Below are 13,715 nucleotides of genomic sequence, written 5' to 3'. Positions count from 1 at the left end.
CCAAAGGGACCCCCTCCCACCGGCTCATGCTCGGAGCTCCAGCCTAGGGTGAAGTGTCCGCGCTGAGCTTGCCTCCTGTTCGACTCTGTTTTCAGTTCCACTTGTGGAAATCGTTCTAGGAAAGGCAGTCGCTTCATGAATGGGAGCCCTGGGTGTGTTTGTGGGGGGGCGGGGGGCGGCTGGAAGACCCCCAGGTGGAGCCCCGCCTCCTTCTCCTGGCCCCACTCCCCCCACTGCTGGGTGAGGAGGGCTGGCACCAGCTGGGAGTCCCCCGGGTCCCCCCCATTAGAGATGAGGGTCTGTGTTTACGAGCCGTGGGCACTTCTCTTGGGGGCAGGCGCCCTGGTTTCATGCAGTCTCCGAAAAGCACCCCGAATTTACAAAAGAAGTGAGCAAAAGCTTGCACTCGCTAAGTCGGGTCTTTGTGTCCTGCGATGCTGGGGCTCTGGGGCCGTGCCTGTGGTCGGGGTGGATGCGGGCATGGGAGCCTCACCTGGCCGTGATGCCTCGTTTTCCCTGGAGAGAGAGGACGCACCTGCTGACCGTGTTTCTTCTCCCTCCAGGTGGTGAGTCCCCACTGTGCACGATCCCACCTGGAACAGGTAAGCCCTCGGCCTCTCCTGGGGCTCTTCCTGCTGTGCCCTCTCTGGGGAGCCTCCTGGTCCCTCAAGGGTCCCGTCCGTCTGGTTAGCTGCAGCTTCCACTGACGGGGCTCGCAGGGATCCCGGACCTCCCCGCACTAGTCACGTGCACACCGTCCTGAAGATGAGCGAACCGTGCACACCTCCGTAAGAGCACCTTTTGGATCCGTGAGTTACCTTCCAGGATTCAGTCCCTGAGCCCGAGTTCCCCGGCCATGACGTAAAGATGCGGCTTGCCTGTTTCTCTTAGTGATAAAGGCGTGGGCAAAGCCCTGTGCCCAGGGTTCTGTGTGGGTGGCATGGTGCCGCGGCTCCGGAACAGGACGCTCTGTCAGATGGAAGGTAAACACAGCAATGACACTGTCTTTGGCAAACATGAATGGCTGTCTGCTTTTTAAGTGGAAATGTTCTTTGAATGTCCTGGTCCCTCTGGGTGCTGTCTGCTGACCCTGATGGTTGGCGACCGGGGGTTCAGCCTGGTGTGGAGGACTGAGTGGGGGCTCCCAGGACCAAAGGATGGTGGATTCCCACACGTGGAGGTGACTCACCGTGGGGGCACCTGCCTTCCCCAGCCTCACCTGTGCGGGGAGGAAACAGGTGTGCCCGTGTCTCCTCTGGGCCACCTGCTGGGTGAGTCCTCGGTGCTTCCCAGAGAGGATGCGACCCTGCGCCCTGGGCCCCAGTGTTGCCATGTACAGAACCAAAATTGTGGTGGAACTTTGCCACCTGCCTGCTTCCGGTGCCTCTGATGGCTGAGAGCCTGGCGGCCTCTACACCCAGGGGGGCCTTCCCTGCAGCAGCAGTGGATGCCTTCCAAGGGGCTCAGCTCTGTGTCCTGGGTGTGGCTTCCTCCCGGAAACTGGCGGGGTGCCTGTCCCTGCTGGAGGGGGAATGGTGGGATGGGTGCGGGCAGGGTGGTGTAAGCGGCCGGCTGTGTCTGGTGGAGCTTTGGGGACACCCACACGGTGTTACTTCTCGGGGCAGAAAGCACAGAGGCAGCCTTTCCCTGCCCGGCCCTGCACCGGCCAAGAAACTCCTGGTGCCGTGGGCCTGGCATTTAGGATCAGCACGGATGCACCTCCAGGTGACGCCAGCCTTCCGGATGCCACCTTGGGAACCACGGGCCCGACCAGGCCACCTGAGAGCCTGGTCCCGCTTCTTTCTCTGTTACCTTCACTGAGTTCCTGCACTGCCCCACGGAAGGCCACCTCGGCTCACCCAGAGACGGGGGCACAGGGCTGAGAAGGGTGAAGGGGGCTCCCCAGGCCGCAGACCCTGAGCGGCCATCGCCTCCGGTCTTGGCCTCTTTTGCTGGCCCCTGGACGTTCGAGGTGAGACAGGCTTGTTGGCCCTGCTTCTGAGTGTTTGAACCCCACAGGGACACCTGAGCAGGGACCACTCTGTGCGGCTGGAGAGGACGTCGGTGGTGATTCCATGCCCCCTGGGCTCCAGACCCCAGCTGCCCTTTCTTTTTATTTTTTAATTCAAAACCGTTTTGAAAACTTACTATTTCTATACCTGGAAAGACTGCTTTTTGTTCATGTTAACATCCACGCATTTTGATTTTACTTCCCTCATTTTTAGCAACTGTAGCATTTTTTTGAGTACTTTTCACGTTTGCTGAACACGGCGTGCAACGTCACCGTGTGAAAATGCCCCGCGGAGATGAGGGTGTCAGGCCTCCCCAGCCCTCAGCCCAGCCCTCAGCCCAGCCCTCTTGGCTGAGGCGCACAGGGTCTGTAGGGACCTGTCCCAGTCCCGTCCCTCCTGTATCCACAGTGGTCGCGGGCAGCCGTCCACCTCCGCCTTAGGGAGCAGGTGTCCTGCCTCCTTGACCCCCGAGGCTGCGCTCAGCAGCCGGCTCTGGGTGTGACTGTGCCTTCCCACACGTCTGGGTCGGCCCCCTGACCAGCTGCATCCCGTCCCCTGCGGTGCGGGGCCCCTTCTCCTGGGGGCGCTCCGCTGCTGTGGGATGTCGCCGCGTGCAGGGAGCCCTCCCGGGAGGTGGCGGGGCAGCTGCACCTCAGCTCCCTCTAGGTCTCCGAGCCGCCGGGTCTGTTGAATTCCTGGGGCGTTGGCTTGCGGCATGAGTGTTCAGACACCCCCAGTCACCGTTCACCGTTCCGGCCAGAGCGGAGGCGTTGGGGGTGCCAGCTGGCTTCCTGTGACTGCGTCGGGCCTGCGGTTCTGCTCTGCCAGGGTCTTTGTCATCCAGGCGGGTGCCCTGGGGACATGCGAACCAACCAAGGACCCTTCCTCTGCGGGTCGCATACGCACCCTTGGCCGTTTGCCCTGGTGCCCGCTTTTCTAGAATGTTCCCGGTAGCAGGCCCTTTGGTTTATTTCGATGGTGTAAAAATTGGGTGTGAGGTTCCAGGAACACACGGGCTAAAAATGGAAACCTTTTGGATCTGTGACAGTTACTTTCTGGGATTCACTTCCTCTGTGAATGGAAACCTCGCTGACGAAACGTGCTCCGGCTCTCCTTGGAGCCGCGCAGCAGGGACGCGGGGTGATTGGCACGTGCCTTCACAGCACGGAGGGGGAGATAGTGCCCCGTGGGAAGTTATGCCCTCCGGTGTGGGCTGTGCCGGCGGGGACGGGTGCTGACCCGCAGCACCCAGATCCAGTCCAGGGACTGTTTTGGGGGGCAGCAGACACAGGCTCTGTGGCTTTACGGGGCTGGATGCTCTGCTGTCTGTCTGGGTCACACCTGGGGGCCTCGCCCGGGATGGGTTCTGCCAGCTCGTGTGGCAGGTGCATCCCTGCTTTGCTGGGTGACTGTAATCTTTAGCGATGGGCTAGGGGGCAGGGTCGCCAGGACCGAGTCCCGCGTGTGTCCTGGCCGCTCTGGAGACACGCACGCTGCTCACACACACAGTGTGCAACAGAATGAGGGGCCGGAGCCCGGCGGGTCCCCCCTGCCCGTGACCGTAGGACAGCGAGTGACCCTGGCCTCAGTCCTCTCGCTCCGGGCACCACATCCCTCTCCTGGAGAGTGGGGCCTCTCCCACGTGCCCCACGGGCCCCTGTGCGGATGGGGGCAAGTTCCAGGTGGAGATTCTCAGCGGGGGCTGGGCCCCCGGAGCGGGCACCGTGGGTGGCAAAGGGCCTCAGCTGGGGTCCAGTGGCTTCGGGAGGGCGGCCCAGGGCTCTCAGTCCCTGTGGCCTTCGGCATTGGAGGCTTGTTTTGGATCATTGCTCTTCTGCCGTCGGCCCAGACGGAACCAGTTTGGTCAGTTCCAGAGCGTGTCCTTGGCTGCGGGAGGGTGAGGGCCCTTCCAGACAGAGGCCGCCTGGAAGCCGATGGAGAGAGCCCGCGGGAAGGATGCAGTTGGTGGGCGGGGGCGATCGCAGGGCCTTTTATGACGCCGGCCTCATGAAGCGCCAAACGTGGCCTGACAGCTTTTACAGACTTTCCAAAGCAGGGCTGTTTGTTTTTCCACCTTATCTTTGCCTTTTCCCTGATGCCCGAGGGAGTTGACTCAGTGCACCAACGGAAACTCTGCTGGGGGGCAGGTGTCGCTGTCACTGGGACCCTGGGTCCACGTGTCTGAACCAGCCGCCCAGCCACACCCACGGGCCACCCCTGGGGCCGCCGTCCCCGGCAGGAGAGGCCCCCAGTAGCCACCCCGTGCGAGTCTGAGAGGTGCACGCTCTTCAGAGCAGCCGCCGTCCTTGAAAGAGGCCGCAGGCCACGTGCAGGAGGCGGTCGGGGCGGCCCAGGGGCAGCGCAGGCGCAGCTCGGACGCAGGTGCGGGCCCTCACCTGGCGCTGGCACTGGCTCCCCCATTGTCTTTGCTTGGTCCTGGCGGTTTCTCGCACTGGAGGAGAGGTTGTGCGAGAACAGCTTCTGAAATCTGAGTCCTCCGTTTACCGAACGCTGATGGCTGTTTGTCTCTGTTTAATTAAAGTGAGGACAATGGGTAGTTTCTGCCAAAGGTGACACCTGGAGTCAGGTTACCGTCTGAGGCTGGCATGTGCAAGCTGGGTGCTGGCAGCTGCGTGTGTGTGTGTGTGTGGACTTTGTCCAGCCTGGTTTGCTTTAACTCACAAAGGCAGAGGACGTGACTGTGAGTGGCGAGGTTGACCCAAGGGCAGCGTGACTTAAGGACACGTGCCCATAAGCACGGGCTGTCAGGGTCACCTTTCCCTCTGGTGGCCCATGACCCATTCTCTCCGAAGCACTGAGCTGTTGCAGCAGGAACACCCACCCGACTACGTGATTGGAATCGTGGGATGGAGGAGAAGGCATCTCCTCAGAGCACGTTCCCTTTATTTTATTGCAGAATTAGGTAGAAACAGCACCGTTCCCACGGTCCACCTGTCCCACCCTGATTTGTAAGGAAGTGTCCCTGGGGCTCAGGGAACCCCGGTCTCCCCTGCTGGCTGCAGCCACGCAGACTGTGCGTGAACTTCTTGTCCCCGTGGTCACTCAGTGCAGGTGTTCCTGGGGTGCTGGTTCTCCTGCGGCCCCTGCAGTGAACTTCAGAATTCTGGAGGTGGGGTGCCTAGACGGCAGGGTTTCAGCTGAGTGAGAAGCGCTGTGTCCTGGGAATCACAGCCACGTGGACACGGGCTGTCCAGACCCGCGGCCCAGCTAGGGTGGGAGGGGCATGCTGGGCGCACCTCTGCAGGAGGGGCCCGGGTCACAGGGGTAGGAGGGGGCACATGTGAGGTCAGCGTGTGTGGGCCCCCCTGCCCTCCCAGGTGGCTGGAGGGCCTGTGTTTGCTCTCGGGGAGCCTCTGGCCATTTCTCCTGCTGCCACTTCCACAGACGCTGGCTGGTTCTGCGTCATCTCGGCAAGGACGGACGGACGGACGGGTGCACAGAGTGTCCTGGGATGCACAGCTCGGGGGAAGGGCGGGGGCGTTGAGGATCCGGTGAACCTGAGTTTAGATGTGGCCTGGGGGCTCCGTGTGCCCAGGGCCCCCTCGGTGGTGCTGACCCCCACCCCCGGCCGTCCCAGAGCAGGTGCACGGGCTCTGGGGCTGGGCTGGTGATGTCACTGCTCCACTTCAGTTCTCAGTTGTGCACTGGTTGTCATGAGTCCTCTGTGGAGGTTGGGAGCTGGACTGGCGTCAAGTCCCCGTGGGCCCAGGTGGGGCAGGGAGACCCCTTCCCTTCCTTCCAGGCCAGACTGGCAGAGCCCAGCCCATTCCCATTAGGGGAGAGGGCCTGACCTTTGTCCCGGCCTCTGCCTGACACTGCGTGGTGGCCCCCTGCCCCCACACACCCGGGAAGAGGCACGTGCCTCTGCCCTCCCCTAGCCCCAGGCCCCGCTCCCTCCCACACCTGAAGCAACACCCTGGCCTGCGACCTCGTTCAGCCCCGGGTGGGGAGAGTTGCCCAGGTTTCTGGGAAAGGTGGCAGGGAAGGGGCCAGGCTACGTCTGGTTTTCCTTAGTGGGGCCTCCCTCCAGGTCGGCCATCTGGAGCCTGCCCTTATGTCTCACTTCGGAGGCCGAGGGACCGCCCTCCACAAATTAAGAAAAAGCCCATTTAAGCTACCCACCTTGTCCCGGGGTTTGAAGGCCGGAGGGCCACCTGCTGTTGGTGGTGGCCAGGCCCACCTGCAGGTGTGGGGACCTTGAGGAGATGCTTCAGGGACACCTAACCCGTGGGCAGCACAGAGCCCAGCTGATTATCAAATCCGCAGGGACGCTCACCCTGTCTGTTCCCGTCCCGTCGGCCGTCAGCGCCCCTGCCCGCCCACCGCCAGGTGGCCCACATGGCTTCGCATCTCCCATCTGCGCTCCAGGGTGACAGCTTCCAGAGTGGCAGCTCCCCCCAGTAAAGGGCCGAGGAAGTGTCCTCAGGGGACTGGTGGGTCTGCCCCACATCCAAGGCTGGACGTCTGCAGCAGGTGGAGAGGAGCAGCTTGGTGGTTCTTGCTTTCCCTCACAGCCTGGGTCCCGTGGCCGTTGTGGGGGTTAACCGTGGGGGTGCATGGAGACCGAGGTTCTGGGTGATCAGTGGTGGGAACTGCAGGACTTTTGAAGGGAAGCCACTGCTGCTTTTTTTAATCCCCTAATCAATCGGGTTCCCACAGCACTTGAATTACCAGAGTGTATTTTCACCCGCAAGAGGTGCTCGTTCAAAAAAGCAGACAGCAGCAAGCTCCCCAGAATCTGTCTCTACTGGGGAGCAGTGGCCGGGGGCCGGGTGACCCTGCCCGTCCATCTGGGAGCCCAGAGGGGGTGGAGTTAGACACCCCCAGGGTCTACGTGCCCCGGACCACCCCCTCCAGCCCTGTCTAGTCTCCATAACTGGGTCTGGAGCAGGCGTGGAAGCCGGGATCAGGGGACCCCATCCGGGCTGTCACAGCTTCAGCTTTGTGATGGTGAGGCGTCCTTCTCTGACCTGCACAACCTAACAGGTGCTTAAAGAAATGACAAGTCCTTGTTTGTTACCCTTGATGGGGTGCTGGGGGGCCAGCTTGTGGAATTGGGTGCAGAGACGCAGAAAATGTTTAAGCCTCATTTCTTGCACAAACAGCACTTCAGGGTTAAAAATAGATGAAGAGAGAAAGTTTTCATTGGTGAGGAATTCCGCCGGCTGCCGAACTTTGAGAAAGCGGTGGACTGAGACCAGCCCGTGTCTCAGACGCTGGTCACCAGACCGTGGGCTCCAGGCTGTGACCTTCGGTAGCCTTCTCAGTCACAGAAGGAAGCAGGTGAGGTCACGTGGGCCTCACGTGAAGGGCAGTCTGCCCGTCCGCTGAGTCCCTTCCGGAGAAACCAGAACTGCAGCGAGGCCAGGCCCACCCTCAGCTTGCAGGAAACGCAGGGCCGGGGTGACCTGGGAGATAATTCCGGTGTGGTCAGTGGCTTCCAGAATGGGGAAATTCTTACTCAGTGAACAGAGCCCCTGTGGTTTTCAAATAAATTGCCAGACAAGGAGGAGGAGGAGGAGGTCCCTGCATGGTAACGGGACTGAAGAGATGGATTAAATCAACGTGGTGGGACTTGATTCCGAATCAGACGGTCAGACCGTAATCAAACAAAACCAGAGCGAAACTTGTAAGACAGGGACCTCTGAGCACTGATTACACATTTGTGTGCAAGTATGATTGCGTGTTTGGTTTTCATTAAAGAGGGATGGCTAATGTATTTTGCGGTTGTATTTACAAAAGAAGTCTGTTTCCTGAAGATGCAAATTGAAGCGTTTTCAGATGAAGTCACGTGATGTCCGAGGTGGGCTTTGCATGTGAGCTCTGGGTTCAGGGGCCGGGGATGGAGGCCCAGCAACCGGGAGCTGTTTCCCATTGTATGGTTTGCCCACTGTGTTTCACGGTCCACAGACAGCTCACTGGCCTGCACCATTCTCTCTTCCAACACCCGATGGGTCAGGACTCACCCGCGAGTGGCTGGTGTGGCCGCCTCAGGTTCCCCTGTCCTGTTTTTGCATAATGTCCACCCACAATGATGCCTCTAAAATTCCCGTTTGGGCGTCCCCAGGGCTTTGTGAAAGCTTAGAGGGACCCTGGAGGTGATCTGGCCGCACCAGCCCTCTGGGTCAGCTCCCCACCCCGGGTCTACCCGACCCGATTGGGTCTGAGCTCCGCTGAACAGGCCTCCTCCCCTCCCAGGATGCAGGGCTGACCAGCCAGGGACTGATGGGGGCCTGCAGGGCTGCTTCGCTGGGACCTCTTTATTTGGTTCTTGGGGGCAAGACAGTTTAATTCCAGTCAGCAGACTGAAGGACCCAAGCTTTGACGTGGCTTTTCTGGCTGCTGCAGCCAAGACCCGCTTTCCATTTTAATGCAACATGTGTCTGTCTTTTCTTGAACGTAATCCCTTGTCATCCAGCCTTTAATTCCAGTTTCTGTTTACCAGCCCCCCATGGTAAGCATCTCAAACATGGGGAATACCCTCACCTGTCAAAAGGGAGCCTCGTTTCAGAGATTCTCCCAAATGGCAGGCCTGCCTTCTCCGGACCCCTGGTGTGCACCCGACCAGGGCTCCCCGGCCGCCCTCTGCAGGGAGACCCCTGCTTGGGGAGGGGGCGTGGGGAGGGGGCCAGCGGCCTGCAGACCCGGCCTTCGGCTCCTGGGCCTCCCTCAAGGGCCTTCCTTTATTTCCACAGACACACGGGCCCTGCTTGGGACACCCTCAGTCCTTGGAGCTGGCGGCCAAGCCCATGGGGCCTGGTTTTGATTTGTGCACTGTTTGTCCAGGGCCCGCCCGGCGGGGCTGCCCCTCGCTGTGTGTCACTGGACAGACGTGTGAGAGGACGGAGGCCCTGGTCTGCCTCCGTGTGTCCAGCGCGTGGGGCTGGCGGGGACGCCTCTGCCGGTCTCTTCCCTGACCCACTCTGAGCCCGATTCCTCCAGCTGAAGTTGGTCCGTGGTTTGTCCTGGAGCCCAAGAAGGCACCGTCCTGTCCTGGGCTGCATGGCCATCCCAGCAGGGCAGGCTGGCGGGCTCCTCGGGCCCCTCCCGGGACCCTGAGCCCTGCGCTCAGGACAGATCCTGGCCCGGGGGGGCCTGCCCCTCGGCCCATGCTGTTGGCACCTGAGGGTCTCTGGCTGTGTGGGGTGGCTTTGCTGCCCCTTGGTTTCAGTGGGGCCATCCTGGTGGGAGGCCTGGGCTGGGGCAGGGTGGGCCTGCAGGGCCAGACGCTGCCCGGCTGGGCCCCCTGGAGTGGCCTCACCTCCCTGCTGCAGATGCCCTCCCTCTGCTGAGAGCTGACCTGGCCCGGGGTGAGTGACGGACGTTCTAAAGAGGGCACCGGGTCTCTGCTGGGCCACAGGTCACCCCGGTCTGCTCCGAGCATCCTGCGTCACTCACGTCAGGCTGGGCCACTGTCCGGAGGCTGCTGTTGGGAACTGGGCGTGTCTCTGAGAGCCGGGGCCCTGCCCCACGAGTCCTCCATGCCCACCATCCTTGGGGCGCCTCATCATCGTGATGTGAAATGCCAGAGTTGGGCTGAGCCCCCTTCCCATCCCGTGCCGCGACGGTGAAGGGTCGGGCTTTGTGCTCTGGGACTGGGGCCTCTGGACCTCTCCACCCTCCCAGGAGGCCTGTGAGATGGCCACTGCCCGCCCACTTCACGGGGCTGGGAACTGATGCTCAGAGGGGTGGAAAATCCCGCTGACATGGAGGTAAAGGGACGGGTGGCCCGGTGACTCCTCGCCCCCACAGTCCCACTCAGGAAGCCCCTGCTGTCCTGCAGGGATGGCGCTGGCCCAGGTGGAGACCCCCGTGGTTTCCTCCAGAGCCCCCCAAGGCCGTCATGCCAGGGGTGGGTCTGTGAGGGCCACGTGGGACCCCCGCCCTCCCCGTGGTCCTCGTGGGAGGAAACACCCCAGTAGGAAGTACTTGATACAAAGAGAAACCTGTGTAAGATGGGATTATAGAATGAGCCATACGCATCTCCCTCTCAACTTAGGGGACAAGCCCCTCCACCGGCCTGCAGTGTAGACAGCTGGTGGGGGCGGGTCTGACAGCAGGGCCGAGACTCCGGTCTGGGCAGCTCCCTGTCCCGGCCCGCAGCTCCGGCATCCAGTGAGCCGGCTGCGTCCGGCCCCAGGCAGGTCGGGTCACCTGCAGTCCTCCTGGTCTGACGTGCATCCAGGTGCCACCTCCCTCTTGTTTTCGCCGCCTGGGAACCCGGAGCCCGAGGAACAAGACGTTTCTGGATGTAACGGAGGTTTCACAGCACCCGCTTTTCCTTTCTGGTCCAGTGATGAGCTTTGTTCTTGTTTTTGTGTTTGCTTCCTGGTTCTGAGCTTGTTAACAAGGACAGAAGGCGGGCGGACACCTGCTGGGTTCTGGGACGCCTGCCTCCCAGGATGGGGAGCCAGCTCCCCTGGAGGCGGGGCTCCCCTGCCAGCAGGACACAGCCTCCCACTCAGTGCGGGGCTTGTGGGTCCCTCTGGTTCCTGCAGGGCCCTGGCAGGTGGCCCTGAGCCTGACCCGTGTCCCTGCCCTGCACGCCGGGCCCCCTGCTCCCGTGTGCCTGCAGCTCCTGGTGTTGGAGCCCCGAGCCCGCGCTCCCAGCCTGGCCACCTGCCCTGGGCCCACGGCAGGGTGTGCGGGGGCAGCTGCTTCTGGACAGGAAGCCCCTCCATGCCCCCTTCCCAGCACAGTAAGTTCCACCTGAGGGGGACCTGCAGCGGCCCCACTGCATGCGCTTGGCACTGAGCTTGTCCCCGGCGCCCTCCTCCATTTGTTTGCTTCCGTCCTCGTCCCACAGCCATGGGTGGTGATGGTTTCCTGGAGCACGTGGCCTGCCGCTGGCCCCTGCCCATCACTTCCTGGGGGCGGCCGCTGCCTGGGACCTCTGCCCAGCCAGCCCCTCTGGGGACAGAGGAGTTGACGGAGGAGCTGGTCTCTGCCACCTGTCCTGGGGACACCTCCCTTCCTCCTTCCATCAGTGTCTGTGTCTCAGAAATCTGAGTGTCTGGGGGACACATCAGCACAGACAGAGCCTCAGCCTGAACCAAACCCTCACCATGGAGTCGGGGTCAGTGTGCCATCACTGTAGCTCCCTAACTTCGGGGCGGGGCATGTACTTTTTTTGGTAACCCCCATGATCGCTGCTCACATGTGACAGCATTAAGAAGATAATCAGTTTGGTCCCCACGTCCTCGCTCTGGGGGACACGGTCTGGCTGGCCGGGTGCCTTTGGGGACAGTTCCCCCTGAGTCTCACAGCTCTTGGCTGGTTACTGCATTTGTGGTGGAAGTTGCCAGTCCCTTCTGGCATCCACACACGGGGCGTGGTGTTTATCTGTCACGTCCCACATGCCAGGGGCTTCTCTGAGCTCTGCGCGTGTGTCTCCTTCAACCCTCCAGTACCTCCACTTCCCAGATGAGAAAACTGAGTCACAGAGGTCGCTTCCCGAGGTCAGGCTGCTTGGGCCAAGACCCAGGCATTGGATTCTAATCAGGGTGCTCGACCCCAGCCTGCACCCCTCCAGGACATGTCGTGCGAGCTTAATTCTGGGGAAATTACAGAGCAAACCCCGAATGGTTTTCTGGAACCTTCTAGCCGAGCCAGGAGAGGAGCATTTGGCCAGATGGGGGCTTTAGGGGGCTGTGTCAGCAGTGACGCAGGAGCCCCTCGGGCAAAGCAGCGGTGGGGCGGCCTGGTCACGTGGTGGTCAGTGATGGGACATCACAGGTACCCAGGCCCCTCCACTCCTCGGGGTGTTGCTGTCTCTCCTGCTTTGCTTTGTCCCCATTTGTTTGCACAACCTGCTGACGAGAGTTTGCAGCTCTTAATGAAGACGCAGGCAGTTTGGAAAGGACCAGGGGACGGCTCGGTCCCCCCGTGCTGGCCTGCCGTTGCAGGCGGCGGTCCCCATCAGTGCCGGTGGCCCCTGCAGGGCTGAGACCTGCTGCTGTCTCTCGGTGGTGGGGCCTCAGGGAGGGCCAGCCGCTCTGTTCAGTTATGAGTTATGCACAGGGCCCACTGGGCAGACGTGTTGTGTGCGCTCCTCACACACTCAGTGTAACGCAACACGGTGAGCACGGCTGCTGGACCCGAAGGAACAGCAGACAGTAGACGGTGCTTCCAGGAGGGCACCCGAGTCCTGTGACGGCAGCGGGGAGGCCAGAGTGCCACGCCGGGAGCTGGAACTCCATCTGGGCCGACCCTGAGGTATTGTGCCGCCTCCTGCCAGCTACAGAAGTAAACTGTGCTCTAAGGAGGAAAGGAGAAAACGCCCATAGAGGAAAAAGTAAGGAAAAAATATAAACGAACGTTCAGAAGCCAACCGCTGCCCCGTCCACCCGCCGTCTGGCCAGATGTTTCCGGGTGTGTGTTCGAGTGGGAGTGAGTGTAGGTGTGATCACCCACCCTTCCCCGGGGAGCGGGCTTGTGGCCAGTGGGGGCAGGCATCACGGCCCCTCTCGGGCCCCCATGGGCCTCTCTCTCGGCCACATGGTCTGTCCTGTGTCACTGAGGCATGTGGCTGCCCTCCCAGCCATGTTTCTCCCACGTAATCGAGGCATGTGGCCGCCCTCCCAGCCACGTGATTTGTCCCGTGTCACCGAGGCATGTGGCCACCCTGTTAGGCTGTTGTCTGTTTTGTGCTTGGTGCAGTGAGCACCCTGTCCGCGTGGACTTAGGGATTTTCTGGTCATTTCCTCAGGAGTATCCCTCATGTTGCTAAATCACCAGCTTCAGGCCTTTTAAGGGATTTTTATATGTACAGACACGCTGTTTTGTAAAATGGATCAGCTTACGTTTCACCAATACTTAAAAAAAAACAATTTAAGATTTTAATCTCTGCTGTTCTAATAGGAAAAAAATCTCATTATCGGGGCCTGTCTAACTGGAGCCCACAGTGGCCAGCGTTGAATGAGCACCTCCTGTATACAGGGGCAGTCTGAGCCATCAGTGGCAGAGCCAGCGTGGGGCCCCGGGGAGGGTGGTCTGCGAGGTCGGGGAGATGCAACGGGTGGAGTGCTTGGTGGTTCTGCACCCGGCCCAGCTGTCAAGCCTGCAGGGAGCCCCCAAGAACAGTCAGCCCCGTCGGTCCCCAGCCCCCTCTGTTAGAGGAGACCACCTCGGCACATGTCTTTGCCAGGGAAGAGTGGACAGCCCGGGGCCCCTCTCATGTCTGCACGGAGGAGGGGGCTTCCGGGTCCTGCGTCTGTTTGGGGCTGAGCTCATGACCTCTGGGGTTGGGGACTGGCCTGGGTATGTGTTGTGTGGTTGCAGGACAACATCTGTGACCATCGCTGAAACAGCCTTTATCTTCATCCTCCATCCCTTCATTTCACACCGTGGGGACCACATGAGCCAGGTGCCCAGTGGGGGCACTCACCGGGCTTGGGAGTGGCGTCAGCACAGAGCCAGGGGATCTGTCTACCCACCCGGAGCATGTGTCCCGGGCTGGGCCACAGAGCAGGGTGGAGATGTGGCGGGAAGGCAGGGCTCATGGAGGAAGGCATTCAGGAGAGCCATGACAGGGGCCCCAGGGTTCTCCCCTCCGTCCCTGTGACAAGACCGCACACCCCTCTGAGACTGGGCATCCCCACTTCTGACACCACAGAGGTGACTCATCCTCACAAAGCTGGGGGTGCATCTCCTGAGATACTGTGCCTGCTCCCTAGACTGTAA

At 61.3% G+C, this 13,715-nt stretch overlaps 1 protein-coding gene across 1 annotated transcript in view; it reads left to right on the top strand.

Annotated features, from left to right (window-relative positions):
* The first annotated feature begins 578 nt into the window (after positions 1-578).
* The window catches only part of LOC141575832 (tensin-3-like), an 86,303-nt gene continuing 73,166 nt past the window's right edge, over positions 579-13,715 (top strand). The window contains 1 exon segment of the mRNA XM_074356841.1: positions 579-602. The gene's annotated coding sequence lies outside the window, so the exon portion shown is untranslated.

This window comes from Camelus bactrianus, chromosome 33 (assembly GCF_048773025.1).
Source record: "Camelus bactrianus isolate YW-2024 breed Bactrian camel chromosome 33, ASM4877302v1, whole genome shotgun sequence".
NCBI classification, from domain to species: Eukaryota; Metazoa; Chordata; class Mammalia; order Artiodactyla; family Camelidae; genus Camelus; species Camelus bactrianus.
The sequence above is the reverse complement of the archived record's forward strand: the minus strand, read 5'-3'. Positions and strand labels throughout refer to the sequence as shown.